General features: G+C 43.5%; 1 long non-coding RNA gene across 1 annotated transcript; it reads left to right on the forward strand.

Moving 5' to 3' along the window:
- The first annotated feature begins 2,408 nt into the window (after positions 1-2,408).
- LOC124107710 (uncharacterized) lies at positions 2,409-4,289 on the forward strand. Its single transcript, XR_006856515.2, has 2 exons — positions 2,409-2,534; positions 2,766-4,289. It is a non-coding gene; the product is annotated as an uncharacterized LOC124107710 (long non-coding RNA).
- Positions 4,290-4,825: the final 536 nt, after the last annotated feature.

The raw sequence follows: 4,825 nt of genomic DNA on the forward strand, positions 1-4,825 counted from the left end.
CAGCAAAATTGTTAATTTTGTTGAGCCCATGAGATAGATGAGGTTGTGAGGCAACCATGTAACCTCAAGAGACAAACTCCTCCAAGGACAGAGGGGCTGTGCAAACTCCTAGCCTGGCAGAGCACAAGAAGAGGGGGCACCATGATGCACAGGGGTGAGAGGAAACCAGCCTGAGTGCCCAGCACTGCCCATCCACGCGTGGGTGCGAGTGTGAACCTGGAGGAGCTGAGGCAGCACTCGGCTGCAGACTCTTTCCCCAAGATTTCCACAGGGTGCTCCCAAAGAACTACAGAGACAGCAGAAGACTGGCTCCCTCCGGCCCATATCCCTGGTGCTGGCAGGTAGGTGGCACTCAATGCTTGCTGGGAGCACAAAATGCCATGTATTTCCCTGGATTCCTCCCTCATAGGAATCAACATCCTTAAGCCACTGCGGGTAGGTAGCAAATTCACTGTCCCACAGAACTTGAAGAGGTCAGTGGGTATGGAAGAGGCACAAAACCTCACTCCTTGGACAGTTTTCCCTGGACAGTAAACGAAGGCCTCAGGAGACTCGAATGGCAAAATATTCCAGGGCAGACTGACAAGGGTACAAAGCTCAAAAGATACATGAAAAGCATTTGATAAAAGTGAGCATCCATTTATGGTAAACCTCATCTAACTAAAACTTCTCACTCTCAAAAAGGGCACCTACTAAAGACCTACAGCCAGCATTGTGTTTAGCACTGAAAGATTGAATCTAAATTGTGGTACATCCGTGCAAGGAAATACTACTCAGCAAGAAAAAAATACAGCCAGCATTGTGATTAGCACTGAAAGATTGAATCTAAATCGTGGTACATTCATGCAGGGGAATACTAACTACTCAGCAAGAAAAAGGGTGAACTACTGATGCACCCGGCAACATGCATGAATCTCGGAAGGATCATGCCAGGTCAAAGGAGCCAGACTCAAAGGCTCTCTACTACAGGATCATGTATGTTGATATTTGGGAAAAGGCAAAACTATAGAGCAGAGAGCTGATCAGTGGTTGGCAGGGGAGGGGGGTGGGGGAGAGGAGGGGGACAAGGGATCAACTCCAGAATGACATAAGGGAACTTTTTTTAAAAAAAATTTATTATTAGTTGTTCAAAACATTACATAGTTTTTGACCTACTATATTTACAAGGGAACTTTTTGGAATGATGGAAATATCCTATCTGTGTATCTTGAATGTGCTGGTGACTGTAAATTGTGCATATTGACCAAAATTCAATACTCTTCAGGGACAAAATTTTCTCTATGTGAATCATATATTAAGAACCTTAACTTTTAAAAATGGTTCAGGGGGCTGGGGATGTGGCTCAAATGGTAGCGCGCTCGTCTGGCATGCGTGCGGCCCGGGTTCGATTCTCAGCACCACATACAAGGATGTTGTGTCCGCCAAATACTAAAAAATAAATGTTGAAATTCTCTCTCTCTCTACCTCTCTCTCACTCTCTCTTTAAAAAAAAATATTTAAAAAAAATGGTTCAGAAAGAAAGTGTCATTCTGAATAATGCTGAAATTATTGGTAAACCATTTGGAATACAACAACTTTCCGTTTCTCTCATGACATAATAAGATGAATTCTAAATGTATTATAGATATGTATGAGAAAACTATTAAAAAACCTTAGAAGTAAGAAGAAAATATAGGTGATGATTATGTAGGAGATAAAAGCATAAAACAAAACAAAGGAGGGAAGAGGTTAATGGGACAGGTTGCCAGAAGGTACAGGGGATGCATCCTTGAGAACAATACCCACTGGAGTCCCCCGCTGCCCTCCCCGCCTCCTTCCTTTTCAGAGTGTGAATGGTAGGTAGTTATGTGGACATTTACCAGTTATTCACCACACTGTGTAGCCCTCTGTGTGTGACCCATATTTTACAATAAGGAAGAAAAAAAGAAGCTAGGGGTAGCACATCTGAAATCCCAGAACCTCGGGAGGCTGAGGCAGGAAGATTGCAAGTCTGAGGCCATCCTGGGCAACTTAGTGAGACTCTACCTCAAAAAGGGATGGGGATTTGTGACTCAGTGATAGAACACCCCTGGGTTCCATCCTAGGACCACACACAAGAAACGCAAGAGGCAAATTTGGGGTCCACTTATAATTTCCTGCATTTTACACACAAGGGTATGTAGGCTAGGAAGGCCAAAAATTTCTCCCATTTCCTAGGTCAAGTTTCCATTCCTTATCCACGTCCTTACAGCCAAAGCAGCTGCATGATTTAGCAAAAATTAATACACTCTGAACTTTTTTTCAGGTGTGTGTGTGTGTGTGGTGCCGGGGATTGACTTCCGGGCCTGGCACATGCTAGGCAAGCATTCTACCACCAAGCCACCATACACCCATTGTTTGAATTTTTTTTTTTTTTTTTTTTTTTTGGAGACAGGGTCTCACTAAGTCGTCCAAGTTGACTTCATACTTGCGATCCTCCTGCCTCAGCCTCCTGAGTAGTTGGAATTGCAGGTGTGTACCTCCACTCCTGGCTGACTGGACTTCTAAAAATTAAGGTCAGTTTGAAAGAACCTGGGTTGCAGATATGAGATATTTAATAAAAAAGAATAAATATTTATGAAATCTATTGACCTGGGACAGAGAAAGCCATTTTATAAAGCAAAAGCAGAAACCATGAAGAAAAAGATGGGTATTTTGAGAGTGTTACAAGCCATATGTGGGTGATAGGATTATGGGTAACTCTTAGTTTTACTATGTGTGTTTTTCTGATTTTTGATATTTTCCAGGTGGAATGTATATCATCTAGGTGACTGGAAAAAAAACCAGTAAATTTAAAAATAAGTCTCATTGTGAGAACAGTGAACCGGAGTATCACGGAGGAAGGCAGCTAACCCAGGAGAAGTGAGGGCTTCGGGCTGCTCTCAACGCTGAGTTTTCACATGAAACCTTATGGGTTTTAAAGGTGGAGAGCAATTGATTAAAGGACCTTGAGCGGATGTTGGTGAGAATGTGGCCACATTAGGATGTTGAAAGAAGATGGGGCTTTGACACCTGCCAGCCTTGGACATGCAGGTTGTAACCTGAACAAAACTGTTTTCCGACCCTGCCTTGCTCATCACAGATGTTAAGGTCCAAAGAAGGCCCAGCACCGGGTGGAAGACAGATGGAGAGCACAGCAGGAAGCCTGGGCCCAGTCAGAGAGGTGAGGGGAGCCCCTCCACCTTCCACCCGGTGACTTACGCGGGAGGATAGGAGACAGCGGACTTGGTGGCATTCCTGCTGGTGGCTCCCGGCACTGCATCCTGCAGCTGGGTGCTCCTCTGTGTCTGAGTTCCCTGTTCTGAGAATTGGTTGGTGTGAAGCGAGAGTGTCCAGCGTGGCATCTTCCTTGATGATCGTCCTCTGGTTAAGCTGTGTTAACTGTGTTCATGGGACAGAGAAAACCTGTGACTGAATGAAATGTACAGAGGTCTGTACCCCGAAAACCCTGGCCTAGTTTTACTCCCCTCTCTGCTCTCTAATATTTCACTGCACCGTTTCTGTCACTCCAGGGGCCTTTGGGACAGTGGCTACTTCTCACCTTGGCACATAAACACCTGCTTTTCCTTCTACAGAGCAGCACCCTCATTACCACATACTCCAGTGTACAAACCAGCTGAGTTCTCTGACACTAGGCATGCTATTTCATGGTTCTGGGCTTGTATAGTCTGGTCAATATTATCAGCTGTCTACTGTGTGCCAGGCGCTGTGCTAAACAGTATGACCCCTCCTCAGAGCATCCTGTTGAAGTCTTGGTTGTTGTCTCCATACAAGAGAGGACTGAGGTTCAAAGAAATGAAATAATTCGCCTAGGTTCACACAGCTAAGTGACAGAGTTGGGATGGGAATGCAGGTTTAACTCCAAAGCCTGATTTTTCTTGTTAAAATATAGAAAAAAATGTATCAATTAGCCTTTTTAAAGTGTATTATTCTGCAGCATTAAATACATTCACTTTGTTAGGCAGCTATCACTACCATCCATATTCAGAATTTAACTTTTCCCATCTAAGACTCTGTATCCATCAGACACCAACTTCCCATTTCCCCTCCCTGGAGTCCCTGGAACTACCCTCCTAATCTTGTCTATGGATTTGACTGCTCCAGCTAGCTTGTGTAAGTACAATCAACCAAATTTGTCCTTTTGTGACTGGCTTATTTTATTGAGCTACTAGTATTTTATCTTTGATCACTACCCAGGCTGGCAGCTGGCAGGTGTCTTTGCTGTAAAGTTATTCTTTATTCTCCTCGTAAAAATAAATATCTTTGAGTCAGTACATCTCTCTTTCCTCACCAACCCTTCACTTACTGAATTCTCAGCATCCGCTGATGTTTCTTTACTGAATTAACTACTATTATGGTTGCTGAATGTCGACTTTTTAGTGTTATTGTCATTTCTTTTGCATCTAGTAGTTGTATTTGTACTATAAAGTACTTTCTCTTTCCATTTATTTTTAACAGCATGGATTTATGAGTGCATATTGTATTCAGTAGTTTTTTCGGGGGGGGGGGATTGATCTCAGGGGCACTCAACCACTGAGCCACATTTCCAGCCCTATTTTGTATTTTATTTAGAGTCTCACTGAATTGTTTGGCACCTTACTAAGTTGCTTTGAACTCACGATCCTTCTGTCTCAGCCTCTGGAGCTGCTGGGATTACAGGCATGGGCCACTGTGCCCAGCTATTCAATAGATTTTAACATGCTACTGTCATTGCCCAGTAGGAGCCACTTCAAAGTGGTTTCTGGTTTTTATTTTTAATTTTTATTTTTTTGGAGTACCAGGGATGGAACCCAGGTCACTTCCCACT

The sequence above is a fragment of the Marmota monax genome, unplaced genomic scaffold (genome assembly GCF_021218885.2).
Source record: "Marmota monax isolate L192 unplaced genomic scaffold, Marmota_monax_Labrador192_F-V1.1 WCK01_AAM20220418_F8-fsc00793, whole genome shotgun sequence".
NCBI classification, from domain to species: Eukaryota; Metazoa; Chordata; class Mammalia; order Rodentia; family Sciuridae; genus Marmota; species Marmota monax.